Below are 16012 nucleotides of genomic sequence, written 5' to 3' on the forward strand. Positions count from 1 at the left end.
GTGACCTAAACAGGGACCATTGCATCAGGAGTGGGAAAAAGGAGTAAATAAGGAAAATTGACAAACAAATGATTTTTAACAAGTTAGAGGAGACTGAGATGAGCAGTAAGAGTGGCTCCAGGGTTTCTAAACTGGGTGGCCAGGGCTCTTACCGTTCCACTGTTGGAAAAGCTGCCTTCATTCTTTTTTTTTTTTTTTTTTATAGCTTTTATGGCCAAGACTTAGAATAAAGTGATGGGCACTAAATATTTGAATGAGTGCTGAATGAGGGAATGAATGGATGGGAAAAGAATAAAGGGAATCAGGAGGCTCTGTCTTAGGTGAGTTGTGTGCTTAAAAGGGCATTAAAGCACAAGGAATAGAGTTGAAATCCTAGACAGACAGAGGGCCCGGGCATTGCAGGAGCTAAAAGTGGTGGTCTCGAGATAGAACAACAGAAATGCCCAGGAAAGCACAGACTCATTCCCGAAAGTTAGCCACTCTTATAAACACTGACAAAAACGACTAGAGAAGATTGAAAGAACATGGTGGAAATTGGAAAGAATAAAACAGACCAACATAGTCAGAGAACTGTTACACAGTGTGAATGTGAACAGTGGAGATTAGAGAGCGGCATCATGGTAATCAAGGTAGAATCCCTCGAGGGAAGTGTAGTTTCTCTTGGTATTTGTTGTTTTGTGGGGTTTATGTTTCCAAAGTCATCTAAGTATATTAGAAAGAAGAAAGATTCATTAGGCTCTGACAGTTGTCAGATTGGTATGTGTACAAGACTAACGTGAGCATTTTGTTTAAAATGCAGGCAATTATTCTTCTTACAGAGAATCCCAGGAGATCTAGATACTCAAAAGGACATGTCTAAGACAAGTAATAAATACCCAAGGGATTCCAGCACAGTTATGAGCTCAGACTGCCACTACCAGTGACCCAGGGAATAAGGAGTCAATGAAACAAAAGGAGATAGGTGTGAAGGGCATTCATTTGGAAAGGTTAACCATGAGACGCTGAGCTTAAGAAGAAGAAGAAGCCTTTCCTGTAAACAGCTGGAGGAGGCAGTGCTAGAAGTTTCAAGGTCCACAAGTCCAGTGTCACAAATTCCCAGGTAGAAAAGGCATATGAATGACCTTGATTTCTCTCTCTCTCTCTCTCTCTCTCTCTCTCTCTCTCTCTCTCTCTCTCTCTCTCTCTCTCTCTCTCTCTCAACTGGGCAGCACAGGGACTGTGAAGAACAGGGAAGGTTTGGAGCAGCTACAACAGACAACGCAAGGGACCAAGTAAAAGAGTCTGAGCTTGGGCAAGCTTCTGTGCACACACTTATAGTGGGCACAGCCAGCAACTCCCTGACCTTGATAATTCCACCTGGCTCCAGTCATCCAGTGGTTCTACCATAGAAATGTGTGGTTATGTGTTGATAAAGATTAAGCAGGGTCTCCCTTTCACCACAAGGCAGCTGGGTTGTCTTGGTTTTAGGTTGTAGATGCTCAGTGTGATATAAGTCAAGGTGGTTATATATATAGTGACTCTTGAATTTATAATCAAGGGACTTATGTTAAAGTGTCTCTCTGGTCAGTGTAGGCTTGAGACTTTCTGAAATGTCGTCATGTAAGAACGAACGTGGAAAGTTACATAGATTGCAGTCTGTTGGAGGATGAAGGAGCACACCCTGCCCCTCAGATTAGGTGCCAGAAATACTTGGTCTGCGTTGTGGGACAACTTACCAATATTAACTACAATAACTGGTTTTTAAAATGTATTTGTGTGCCAGCCATTGTTCTTAGTTTTTTCACAGAGAAATTCACTTAAAGTCCTCCAACAACCTGTGAAGTGGTTATTGCCACTTTATAAATAAAAAGAAGGCAGAGAGGACAAGCAGTGTGCCCCGAGTTCTAGTGGCTAACAGACGAGTCCCAGGCCTGTTTGCTGTGCAGTTTGCTGTGGTCTTTGCCACTGTTTCTGCTGCCCTTGCCCAGTCCTTGTGCTAAGGATGACTTCAGCATCTTGGCAAGCTGTTCCACATCATCTGATGAGTACAAAGCAAACATAACCAAGTAAAGGGGGAGGGTCTGTTGGTCTGAGATGATGTGCTTAATTCATAGTTTGACATTAGGTATTTTAGAAAATGTAAGAGAGGGAAACACCTAAGAAAGGTAGCATTCTGGGGTGCTGAGGAGATGGGTCAGTTGGTTAGGTGCCTGCCACACAAACTCAAGGACACTCACATGAAAAGCTGGGTATTGTGGTATATGACTTTAACTGTTGTGCTGGAGGCCTGGGAAAAGGGTGTCAGGGGCCTGAAGCTAGCCTTGCCATCCAGGAGCTGCAGATTCAATGAGAGATCCTCTCTCAAAAAATAAGGTGGAGAAAAACAAGACACTCAACATCTATCTCTGGCCTCCATGTGGACATAGCCACATAAACATGTATATACTCTCCCAGATGTGTACTCGTACAGCCATTAACTGCCCCCAGATCCTCAGCTAGGAGTAGGGCATCTTGTTAGGCCTCTATAGTCTTTATAAATAAATGGAGTTCTATGGTGTTTGCTGTGAGCCATCATAGATAGAAAAAATATTTAGGGATAAAAATGGTTGGGTTTAGATCCTGAAAATAAAAGTAATGTGGTCTGTATTTGTTAAAAGTATTTCTGTGCCACAGGTTAACATTGATATTAAAGGGATTTTACTGTGTCATAGTTACCCCATCACTGTGAGAAAGATAAATATTCTGAGAAAAGCAAGTTAAGGAAGGAAGGCTTATTGACTCATGGCTGGAAACTGCAGCCAGTCACGGTGGGAAAGTGACGATGACAGGACCTTGGGGCAGCTGGTCACACTGCATCTGCAGTCAGGATGCAGAGCAAACGGTGATGCTGGACTCAGCTCCCTTTCTTACAGTCCAGAAGCCCAGCCCATGAAATGGTGCCAACCACATTTAGGGTGAGTCTTTCTTCCTCAATTAATTAAGAAAACATCTCATAGGTGTACTCTAAATAACCCTTCACAGGTATCCTTGGAGGCTTGTCTTTTAGGTGGTTATAGATCCTGCCAAGTTGACAATCAACATTGAGTCCATACTGTTATTTTTATTATTTATTCTACCTATTCCATAGTCACATTTGCCTACTGGCTATTTTTTCAGTATTTTTCAGCATTCCCAGGGGAATTATGTATAACAGTAGTTCTACACCTGTGGGTCGTAACCCCCTTGACAAACCTCTGTCTCCAAAAAGATTTACACTATGATTCATAACAGTAGCAAAATTATAGTTATGAAGTAGCAACAAAAGTGATTTTATGGTTGGGGTCACTACAACATGAGAAACTGTATTATTGGGTCACAGCGTTAGGAGGGTTAGGAACCACTGATGTATACAATAAAAGCCTTTAAAATAAACTCAGAGATCAGTAGTAAGTGTTCTGATCACTTTGATTAGGGGTTTGGGAAGACTTACTTAAGAACGTTTTGAGTGAAAACTTTAAACAGTTATACAATTACCATGAATAGAATGCAGCTGAGGGATGTGTTTGTTAAGCTCGGATGCCTATAAGGCACCTATGTAGTAGCATTAATTAAGCAGTACAGGCCACTGGCTTATATGTGATACTTAAACTAGTTAACCGAGAGCAGACAGGAAGTGAGGCTTGTTCAGCAGTTTAGAAACAAACTTGAAGAACTTATGGTACTCTGTAGGCTTTTTATCATTAAAAATGTTGGCCAGGCACAGTAGTGCACATCTTTAATCCCAGCACTTGAGAAGTAGAGGCAGGTGGATCTCTGTGAGTTCCAAGTCCAGCCTGGTCTACATATTGAGTTCTAGGACAGCCAGTACTACATAGAGAGACCCCATCTCCAAAAACAAAACAGAAGTAAAAAATACTTTGGTGTTATCAGACTTGTAGTTCATAATAACTGTGAGTGTTGTTCAGAAACTATATTCAAGTGTGTGGGTTAGGAATGAAGTGTTCTTAGCATGTGTAAACCTATAAATGACTGAGGTGGTGGGATATGTTTAGCTATTTGTGCAGACACAATAAGGAAGGTTGAATATTTGTGACAGTCTTCCTTATCAGCCGTTGAGAATCTCTTATAGGTCTTCACAGACAAAGCCAGGATCCTCTTGGACCCATTGATGATGGAGTGAGGCAACAGTCGAGTAGCCAATCTGCAGACAGACGCTGGCCACATTGCGGACACCCTCTAGGAAGCGAGTGTGCAGGGCCTGTTCTGTGATGTCCAGCACCTGGGGGCTGTAGATGCTGCCGTTGTCAAACACATGCTGAATGGTCAGCCTGAAGGAGCAGGGAGAGGGTCAGCCTGAAGGAGCAGGGGGAGATGTGCAGCATGTTCAGCAGTGTGGCTTCGCTGGCTCCTACCTTGTCTCCAGTCTTTATCGGCTGCACATCGCTCAGAATTTCAGTGGTGCCTCTGGGGATTTTAGTGGTGAGGTCCTCCTTGGTGAACACGAAGCCCACGTTCCCCCGGATGTGAGGCAGCAGCTTCTCCAAAGCTGGGTTTTTCTCCAGGTGGCCCCTGATGGCCTTGTACATCATGGCGTTCTTGCCCATCAGCACCACAGCCTTCCTGCGGAGGGACATGCGGATCTGCTGCATCCGCTTGGAGCCCACATTGTCTGCTCCCACAATGAAGCATTTTCGGTAGTCATCCAAAAGTTGGATGATCTTAAGGAAGTAGTTGGACTTCCAGGTCGCCCTGACTTCCCTGGGCATCACGGCGGTGCGTTAGGGATTGCCACGCAGGGTATGTCACTCTAATGAGGACGCCTGGCGAGAGCTAGATTTTACTTTTAATTCAGGAACCGACCTCTAATCACTAATACTCTGCCTCCCTGCTAATGTGACACATGCATGACTGCTGAGTTTAGAATTTGGTTTGGCATCAAAGAGTTACACTTAAATAAGTTGAGGAAGTATAATGTATGAGAAGTAATTTGTCTAGGTATAACTAGTTTAAAATCAAAACTCAACAGTGATTTTGAGGGACTTGGACATGGTAACATGGCCTTTGCTAAAGCCAGGAAAGCTACTTATTTTGACTGTGCATTCCCTTTAAAAATGAATTTTGTGCTTTGACAGTGCCATACATGAGTATAATGCATTTTGATCAAATCCACCTGTCCTTTATGGCCCTTCTCACTCTCAGTCCTTCCTAACACATCCTATTTTCATGTCCATGTATATGTATATGGACATAAAATACACATATATGGGCTTTATGGGAGTTTAATCAGGGTTGCTTGAATGTGTTCGTGGGTTGGTGTCATTTACTGTTATTGTGAGCAACTTAGCAATGGCCACACCACCAGCAAACAGAGACTTCCATTCCCCCAACGACTTTAACTGCCAATTGCTCCTCAGCTGGGAGTGGGGCACCATGTGTCCTTCAACTGTTCATGTGGGAATGACGGTGGGCTCCATCTTGGGCAGGCTTTAGGTAACCACTGCTGCTGTAAGGTTCCAAGTACAACAGCTATGCCATGTCCAGAGGAAGCAAGTCATAGCACACTTCCCCATCCTCTGACTCTTCCGTTCTCCCCACCTCTCCCCTTCCATGATGTTCCCTGGACCTCAGCAGAGTGTGTGTGTGTGTGTGTGTGTGTGTGTGTGTGTGTGTGTGTGTGTGTGTGTGTGTGTGTGTATAAACAGGTCACACTCCATCACTGAGAGAAGTCAGGGGAGGACCTTAGGGCAGGAACTAAAGCAGAGGCCGTGGAGGAATGGTGCTTACTGGCTTGCTTCTCTAGGTTTGTTCAGTTTTCTTCAAAGCCCCAGTATAACCTGCCTAGGAGTAGCACCACCCACAATGAGCTGAGTTCTCTCACATCAATCTTTAATCAAGAAAATGTACCACAGGCTTACCTCCAGCTGATCATAGTGAAGGTATTTTCTCAATTAAGATTAACTCTTCTCAGCCCTGTGGCACACGCCTTTAGTCCAAGACTGGGAAGCTGAGGCAGGGAAATCTCTGTATTTGAGGTCAACCCTAGGTTGTATCAAGTTGACCAAAAAAAACCAAACCAAAACAAAACAAAACCCTGAGCCAGTGTGGTGTATAATACAGATGCCCCGTGTGCCGCTGAGCAGTCAGTAGGCACTTATTCTCAGCCCTCTTAGTTATGGGTTTTGCAGTAATCATTGTGCAGTCCTATAAGAAGTCTCTCAGAACAAGGTTGAAGCATGCTATTCTATGGTTACAAACATCATATGTTCCCTTTTGAGGAGAAGGTGATCCACAGCTTTTGCACTACAAAAATTAAGGCAAATAAAAAATTCATTTGGTGTTAGAGACAGGTAAAGGGCATAAAGTTGATCCAAGGAATCTGTTCTTTTTATTATTATTATTGGATATTTTATTTATTTACATTTCAAATGTTACCCCCTTTCCTGGTTTCCCCTCCACAAACCCCTATCCCATCTCCCCTCTCCCCGCTTCTATGTGGGTGCTCCCCTACCCACCCACCCACTTCTACTTCACTACCCTGGCATTCCCTTACACTGGAGCATCAAGACTTCACAGGACCAAGGGCCTCTCCCATTGATGCCAGATAAGGCCATCCTCTGCTACATATGTGGCTGGAGTCATGGGTCCCTCCATGTCTTCTCTTTGGTGGGTGATTTAGTCCCTGGGAGCTCTAGAGGATCTGGCTGGCTGATATTGTTGTTCTTCCTATGGACTGCAGACCCCTTCAGCTCCTTCAGTCCTTTCTCTAATTCCTCCATTGAGAACCCCATGTTCAGCCCAATGGTTAGCTGCAAGCATCCACATCTGAATTTGTCAGGCTCTGACAGAGCCTCTCAGGAGACAGCTATATGAGGCTCCTGTCAGCAAACACTTCTCGGCATCAGCAATAGTGACTGGGTTTGGTGTCTGCAGATGGTATGGATCCCCAGGTGGGGTAGACTCTGGATGGTCTTTCCTTCAGTCTCTGCTCCACACTTTGTCCCCATATTTCCTTTAGACAGGAGCAGTTCTGGATTAAAAATTTGGAGACGAGTGGGTGGTTCCATCCCTCAACCGGGGCCTTGCCTAACCTTTGGATATGGTTTCTACAGGTTCGCTCTCCCCTTTGTTGGGCATTTCAGCTAATCTCATCCCCTTTGGGTCCTGGGAGCCTTTTGCTTTTATGGCATCTGGGACATTCTGGTGGCTATCCCCAGTTCCCCATCCCCCACGGCTACACACCTCTGTTCAGTTTCCTGACCCTCTGTATATCATTCTGTCTCCTCCCATACCTGATCCTTCCCCCCTTTTTCTGTCCCCCTCCTGTTTCCCTCCCAAGTCATTCCTTCCCTCTACCTCCCGTGAGTATTTTGTCCCCCTTCTAAGAAGGACTGAAGCATCCACACTTCGGTTGTCCTTCTTGAGCTTCATGTGGGCTGTGAGTTGTATCCCGGGTATTCTGAGCTTTTTGCCTAATATCCACTTACCAGTGAGTGCATACTCTGTGTGTGTGTGTGTGTGTGTGTGTGTGTGTGTGTGTGTGTGTGTGTGTGTATATGTGTGTTTTGTTTGTTTGTTTTTTGTTTTTATTTTTGTGATTGGGTTACCTCACTCAGGATGGTATTTTCTAGTTCCATCCATTTGCCTAAGAATTTCATAAAGTCATTATTTTTAATAGCTGAGTAGTACTCCATTGTGTATCCATTTTCTGTATCCATTCCTCTGTTGAGGGACATCTGGTTCCTTTCCAGCTTCTGGCTATTATAAATATGGCCACTGTGAATATAGTGGAGCACGTGTCCTTGTTATATGTTGGAGCATCTTTTGGGTATATGCCCAGGAGTAGCACAGCTGGATCCTCAGGTAGTACTATGTCCAGTTTTCTGAGGAACTCTCAGACTGATTTCCAGAGTGGTTGTATCATCTTGCAATCCCACCAACAATGGAGGAGTGTTCCTCTTTCTCCACATCCTGGCCAGCATCTGCTGTCACCTGAGTTTTTGATCTTAGCCATTCTGACTGGTGTGAGGTGGAATCTCAGGGTTGTTTTGATTTGCAGTTCCCTGATGACTAAGGATGTTGAACATTTCTTTAGGTGCCATTTGGTATTCCTCAGTTAAGAATTCTTTGGTTCTGCACCCCATTTTTAAATAGGGTTATTTAGTTCTCTGGAGTCTAACTTCTTGAATTCTTTGTATATATTGGATATTAGCCCTCTATGGAATGTAGGATTGGTAAAGATCTTTTCCTAATCTATTGGTTGTTGTTTTGTCCTATTAATAGTGAAGGCAATCATATCTGGGTGTTTCTTTAAGGAAAAGAAGCTGGAATGTGGTATTTAGACATTTGTGAGGAAGAGTGGATAGAGTAGGAGGCTACACTTCAGAGAATGGAGCAGGAATCCAAACCCAGTCTTCTTCTTAGAGTGTTGTTTCTTACTACGACTGCACTAACAGAATTGTAAAGGAAATCTGCTCTGATAGAAATCTGAATGTTCCTGGGAGTACTTTTAGGGATCCCATTCATTTTTCTTTACTCAATGAATAGTGTTCTTGGAAGTTAGTGTCATGTGGTAGAGATCTTTTTGAAACAGTTGATTGAAAACCTGACTTTCAGAGGTGTGGGGTGGGGACAAGAGAAATACTGCAGCAGTTAAGAGTGCATTGTGCTTTTAAGAAGACAAGAGGTCAGTTGCCATCACCCCACTGGGCAGCTTCGATGTCCTTTTGACCTCTGCAAGCATCTGTGTACACACACACACACACACACACACAGAGAGAGAGAGAGAGAGAGAGAGAGAGAGAGAGAGAGAGAGGATAATTAGCCTAGAAATACCAGGTACTTTGGGTCCTTTAGATTCAGTCTCTGAACTTTAGTGTGATTGGAGCACTAGGACAGGTGGCCTGTGCAGCTCTGCTTGGCTCTACCTTCTCTAATCATGTGGCTACTTTTGACTAGAAGCTGCACTCTTTCCAACCTTTCGTTTCTTCCTTTTTAGGAGAAGTGGGGAAGGGTTTCATATACCAAGGGTTGCATCAAACTTTTCATCCTCTTTAGATCATTGCTGGTAGAGAGATTAGGAACATACTTGGCATTACAGGTATGCCACCATGCTGACAGCGAAGAACCGAGCCCTGTTTAAGATTGGAGGCCATTCAAAGGACACTGTGGTTAGGACAAAATGGCAACCAAGAGATTGGGAAAAGATCTTTACCAATCCTACAACAGATAGAGGGCTTATATCCAAAATATACAAAGAACTCAAGAAGTTAGACCACAGGGAGACAAATAACCCTATTAAAAAATGGGGTTCAGAACTAAACAAACAATTCACAGCTAAGGAATGCTGAATGGCTGAGAAACACCTAAAGAAATGCTCAACATCTTCAGTCATAAGGGAAATGCAAATCAAAACAACCCTGAGATTTCACCTCACACCAGTGAGAATAGCTAAAATCAAAAACTCAGGTGACAACAAATACTGGCGAGGATGTGGAGAAAGAGGAACACTCCTCCATTGTTGGTGGGATTGCAGACTGGTACAACCATTCTGGAAATCAGTCTGGAGGTTCCTCAGAAAATTGGACATTGAACTACCTGAGGATCCAGCTATACCTCTCTTGGGCATATACACACAAGATGCCCCAACATATAAAAAAGACACGTGCTCCACTATGTTCATCGCAGCCTTATTTATAATAGCCAGAAGCTGGAAAGAACCCAGATGCCCTTCAACAGAGGAATTGATACAGAAAATGTGGTACATCTACACAATGGAATATTACTCCGCTATCAAAAACAATGCCTTTATGAAATTCATAGACAAATGGTTGGAACTGGAAAATATCCTGAGTGAGGTAACCCAATCACAGAAAAACACACATGTATGCACTCATTGATAAGTGGCTATTAGCCCAAATGCTTGAATTAACCTAGATGCACAGAACACATGAAACTCAAGACGGATGATCAAAACGTGAATGCTTCACTCCTTCTTTAAAAGGGGGAACAAGAATATCCTTGGCAGGGAATAGAGAGGCAAAGATTAAAACAGAGACAGAAGGAACACCCATTCAGAGCCTGCCCCACATGTGGCCCATACATATACAGCCACCCAATTAGACAAGATGGATGAAGCAAAGAAGTGCAGGCCGACAGGAGCCGGATGTAGATCTCTCCTGAGAGACACAGCCAGAATACAGCAAATACAGAGGCGAATGCCAGCAGCAAAACACTGAACTGAGAATAGGACCCCCGTTGAAGGAATCAGAGAAAGAACTGGAAGAGCTTGAAGGGGCTCGAGACCCCTTATGAACAACAATGCCAAGCAACTAGAGTTTCCAGGGACTAAGCCACTACCTAAAGACTATACATGGACTGACCCTGGACTCTGACCTCATAGGTAGCAATGAATATCCTAGTAAGATCACCAGTGGAAGAGGAAGCCCTTGGTCCTGCTAAGACTGAACCCCCAGTGAACGTGATTGTTTGGGGGAGGGCGGCAATGGGGAGAGGGTGGGAAGGGGAACACCCATAACGAAGGGGAGGGGGGATTAGGGGGATGTTTGTCCGGGAAAGGGAATAACATTCGAAATGTAAATAAGAAATACTCAAGTTAATTAAAAAAAAAATAGAAGAGAAAAAAAAAAGATTGGAGGCCACTGGGGGCTGGAGAGATGGCTCAGTGGTTAAGAGCACTGACTGCAGGGGTTGGGGATTTAGCTCAGTGGTAGAGCACTTGCCTAGCAAGCGCAAGGCCCTGGGTTCAGTCCCCAGCTCCGGAAAAAAAAAAAAAAAAAAAAAAAAAAAAAAAAGAGCACTGACTGCTCTTCCAGAGGTCCTGAGTTCAAATCCCAGCAACCACATGGTGGCTCACAACCATCTGTAATGGGATCTGATGCCTCTTCTGGTGTGTCTGAAGACAGCTACAGTGTACTTACATACATAAAATAAATAAATCTTTAGAAAACAAAAAGATTGGAGGCCATTGCATCATTCATGCTGAGCCTTTTTGTGATTCTTTACAGTGTTTTACAAGTGATTCCGTAGTTGTTTTCTGACCATTCGACTCTTTGACCTACCAGATTATTGGGTTTTCTCTCGTCGTCAGCAGTCGTTGTTACCAGTCGTAAATAGCTGTCTTACATGGAAGGTGCTCATTAGGTGAATCAAATGGATTATTTCTGCCAAATTCATCATAGCGGGTATCCAATGTAATCTTACAAATTCCTCCACAGAACTGTGTCAAGTGTGATGTAGACACTGTAATTTAAAGTCTACCCTTCTATCTGAGTAGTTTCAACCTAGTCTTAATTCTATGGTATAGTCATAATGTCTACCTTTTTTTGTTTTTCCTGTGTTCTCATTTCTTCTAGATCCACAGCATCTGTTCAAATCTCTGCATAATTAGATTTCAAATTATATAACAATACAATTTAGTACATTTTACTTCAATTTGTGTAAACATTTTAGAAGTTTATAATATTAGACAAATCTTTTTATCCCAGGATGAAATTGTACGAATATATCTGCGTTCAGATTAGAGAGCATAAGAAATTATAATTTCTTAACTCGCTGCCCACATCACCTGTCAATCCTGTTCAAGCAGAATATGCCATCCTTGGGAAAATGACCAACACCCTTGAACATTTCTAGAAACATGAGTATAGACACTGCGCTAAGCCTTGCTTACTGAGTTCTCTGGCTGTTAGATGCTAAGAGCTTCAAGGCCTGGTAGTGTGAAGACAAGCTTTCCTACTGCGTTGTTCTTACCCGGAATGCAAGTCTTATTCATCTTTATTGAATGGCGCCAGTTTATTTTGATGCCATGAGTTCTTGAGCTTTAAGCTCATTGATTAAGAAGTTCAGTGCTGGGGCTGGGGATTTAGCTCAGTGGTAGAGCGCTTACCTAGGAAGCGCAAGGCCCTGGGTTCGGTCCCCAGCTCCGAAAAAAAGAAGTTCAGTGCTTTCCTTTCCAATAGTCCTAGGACTTCCCTGACAAAAAACCAAAACTATGAGAATTTCAGATATGTGTATATTTTAATAAAGTCAATCCCCCATTTCTTCCCTCCAGATCCTTCCCCTCCCCTCTCATAACATTTAGAACTACTAGCTCCAGTTCCAACCATTTATTGCTAATCTCTCTTTTCTTTTTTTTTACATTCTTTTTTTTTCTTTATTAATTTGAGTATTTCTTATTTACATTTCGATTGTTATTCCCTTTCCTGGTTTGCTGGCCAACATCCCCCTAAGCGCTCCGCCTCCCCGTCTATATGAGTGTTCCCCTCCCCATCCTCCCCCCATTACCGCCTTCCCCCGAACAATCACATTCACTGGGGGTTCAGTCTTAGCAGGACCAAGGGCTTCCCCTTCCACTGGTGCTCTTACTAGGCTATTCATTGCTACCTATGAGGTCAGAGTCCAGGGTCAGTCCATGTATAGTCTTTGGGTAGTGGCTTAGTCCCTGGAAGCCCTAGTTGCTTGGCATTGTTGTTCATATGGGGTCTCGAGCCCCTTCAAGCTCTTCCAGTTCTTTCTCTGATTCCTTCAACGGGGGTCCTGTTCTCACTTCAGTGGTTTACTGCTGGCATTCGCTTCTGTATTTGCTGTATTCTGGCTGTGTCTCTCAGGAGAGATCTACATCCGGCTCCTGTCGGCCTGCACTTCTTTGCTTCATCCATCTTGTCTAATTGGGTGGCTGTATATGTATGGGCCACATGTGGGGCAGGCTCTGAATGGGTGTTCCTTCTGTCTCTGTTTTAATCTTTGCCTCTCTATTCCCTGCCAAGGGTATTCTTGTTCCCCTTTTAAAGAAGGAGTGAAGCATTCGCATTTTGATCATCCGTCTTGAGTTTCATGTGTTCTGTGCATCTAGGGTAATTCAAGCATCTGGGCTAATAGCCACTTATCAATGAGTGCATACCATGTATGTTTTTCTGTGATTGGGTTACCTCACACAGGATGATATCCAGTTCCAACCATTTGTCTATGAATTTCATAAAGGCATTGTTTTTGATAGCTGAGTAATATTCCATTGTGTAGATGTACCACATTTTCTGTATCCATTCCTCTGTTGAAGGGCATCTGGGTTCTTTCCAGCTACTGCCTATTATAAATAAGGCTGCTATGAACATGGTGGAGCACGTGTCTTTGTTTTATGTTGGGGCATCTTTTGGGTATATGCCCAAGAGAGATATAGCTGGGTCCTCAGGTAGTTCAATGTCCAATTTTCTGAGGAACCTCCAGACTGATTTCCAGAATGGTTGTACCAGTCTGCAATCCCACCAACAATGCAGGAGTGTTCCTCTTTCTCCACATCCTCGCCAGCATCTGCTGTCACCTGAGTTTTTGATCTTAGCCATTCTCACTGGTGTGAGATGAAATCTCAGGGTTGTTTTGATTTGCATTTCCCTTATGACTAAAGATGTTGAACGTTTCGTTAGGTGTTTCTTAGCCATTCGGCATTCCTCAGCTGTGAATTCTTTGTTTAGCTCTGAATCCCATTTTTAATAGGGTTATTTGTCTCCCTGTGGTCTAACTTCTTGAGTTCTTTGTATATTTTGGATATAAGGCCTCTATCTGTTGTAGGATTGGTAAAGATCTTCTCCCAATCTGTTGGTTGCCATTTTGTCCTAACCACAGTGTCCCTTGCCTTACAGAAGCTTTGCAGTTTTATGAAATCTCATTTGTCGATTCTTGATCTTAGAGCATAAGCCATTGGTGTTTTGTTCAGGAAATTTTTTCCAGTGCCCATGTGTTCGAGATGCTGCCCTAGTTTTACTTCTATTAGTTTGAGTATATCTGGTTTGATGTGGAGGTCCTTGATCCACTTGGACTTAAGCTTTGTACAGAGTGATAAGCATGGATCGATCTGCATTCTTCTACATGTTGACCTCCAGTTGAACCAGCACCATTTGCTGAAAATGCTATCTTTTTTCCATTGGATGGTTTTGGCTCCTTTGTCAAAAATCAAGTGCCCATAGGTGTGTGGGTTCATTTCTGGGTCTTCAGTTCTGTTCCATTGGTCTGTCTGTCTGTCTCTGTACCAATACCATCCAGTTTTTATCACTATTGCTCTGTAATACTGCTTGAGTTCAGGGGTAGTGTTTCCCCCTGAAGTCCTTTTATTGTTGAGGATAGTTTTAGCTATCCTGGGTTTTTTGTTATTCCAGATGAATTTGCAAATTGTTCTGTCTAACTCTTTGAAGAAATGGATTGGTATTTTGATGGGGATTGCATTGAATCTGTAGATTGCTTTTGGTTAAATGGCGATTTTTACTATATTAATCCCGCCAATCCATGAGCATGAGAGATCTTTCCATCTTCTGAGGTCTTCTTAAATTTCTTTCTTCAGAGTCTTGAAGTTCTTATTGTACAGATCTCTTACTTGCTTGGTTAAAGTCACACCGAGGTACTTTATATTATTTGGGTCTATTATGAAGGGTGTCGTTTCCCTAATTTCTTTATCGGCTTGTTTCTCTTTTGTGTAGAGGAAGGCTACTGATTTATTTGAGTTAATTTTATACCCAGCCACTTTGCTGAAGTTGTTTATCAGCTTTAGTAGTTCTCTGGTGGAACTTTTGGGATCACTTAAATATACTATCATATCATCTGCAAATAGTGATATTTTGACTTCTTCTTTTTCAATCTGTATCCCCTTGATCTCCTTTTGTTGTCTGATTGCTCTGGCTAGAACTTCAAGAACTATATTGAATAAGTAGGGAGAGAGTGGGCAGCCTTGTCTAGTCCCTAGTCCCTGATTTTAGTGGGATTGCTTCAAGTTTCTCTCCATTTAGTTTAATGTTAGCAACTGGTTTGCTGTATATGGCTTTTACTATGTTTAGGTATGGGCTTTGAATTCCTATTCTTTCCCGGACTTTTATCGTGAAGGGGTGTTGAATTTTGTCAAATGCTTTCTCAGTATCTAATGAAATGGTCATGTGGTTTTGTTCTTTCAGTTTGGATCACGTTGATGGTTTTCCATATATTAAACCATCCCTGCATGCCTGGGATGAAGTCTCCTTGATCATGGTGGATGATTGTTTTGATGTGCTCTTGGATTCGGTTTGCCAGAATTTTATTAAGTATTTTTGCGTCGATATTCATAAGGGAAATTGGTCTGACGTTCTCTTTCTTTGTTGGGTCTTTGTGTGGTTTAGGTATAAGAGTAATTGTGGCTTCATAGAAGGAATTCGGTAGTGATCCATCGGTTTCAATTTTGTGGAATAGTTTGGATAATATTGGTATGAGGTCTTCTATGAAGGTCTGATAGAATTCTGCACTAAACCCGTCTGGACCTGGGCTCTTTTTGGTTGGGAGACCTTTAATGACTGCTTCTATTTCCTTAGGAGTTATGGGGTTGTTTAACTGGTTTATCTGTTCCTGATTTAACTTCGGTACCTGGTATCTGTCTAGGAAATTGTCCATTTCCTGCAGATTTTCAAGTTTTGTTGAATGTAGGCTTTTGTAGTAAGATCTGATGATTTTTTTAATTTCTTCTGATTCTGTAGTTATGTCTCCCTTTTCATTTCTGATTTTGTTAATTTGGACACAGTCTCTGTGTCCTCTCGTTAGGCTAAGGGTTTATCTATCTTGTTGATTTTCTCAAAGAACCAATTTTTGGTTCCGTTGATTCTTTCTATTGTCCTTTTTGTTTCTACTTGGTTGATTTCAGCTCTGAGTTTGATTATTTCCTGCCTTCTACTCCTCCTGGGTGTATTTGCTTCTTTTTGTTCTAGAGCTTTTAGCTGTGCTGTCAAGTTGGTGACATATGCTCTTTCCTGTTTCTTTCTGCAGGCACTCAGAGCTATGAGTTTTCCTCTTAGCACGGCTTTCATTGTGTCCCATAAGTTTGGGTATGTTGTACCTTCATTTTCATTAAATTCTAAAAAGTCTTTAATTTCTTTCTTTATTTCTTCCTTGACCAGGTCATCATTGAGTAGAGCATTGTTCAACTTCCATGTATATGTGGGCGTTCTTCCCTTATTGTTATTGAAGACAAGCTTTAGGCCGTGGTGGTCTGATAGGACACATGGGATTATTTCTATCTTTCTGTATC

At 42.6% G+C, this 16012-nt stretch overlaps 1 protein-coding gene and 1 pseudogene across 2 annotated transcripts in view; one reads left to right on the top strand and one right to left on the bottom strand.

Annotated features, from left to right (window-relative positions):
• Positions 1–16012, top strand: part of Mosmo (modulator of smoothened) — a 70679-nt gene that overhangs the window by 25916 nt on the left and 28751 nt on the right.
• LOC134483777 (large ribosomal subunit protein uL10-like) lies at positions 3946–4751 on the bottom strand (annotated as a pseudogene).

Source organism: Rattus norvegicus, chromosome 1 (genome assembly GCF_021556685.1).
Source record: "Rattus norvegicus strain SHRSP/BbbUtx chromosome 1, alternate assembly SHRSP_T2T, whole genome shotgun sequence".
Classification (NCBI taxonomy): domain Eukaryota; kingdom Metazoa; phylum Chordata; class Mammalia; order Rodentia; family Muridae; genus Rattus; species Rattus norvegicus.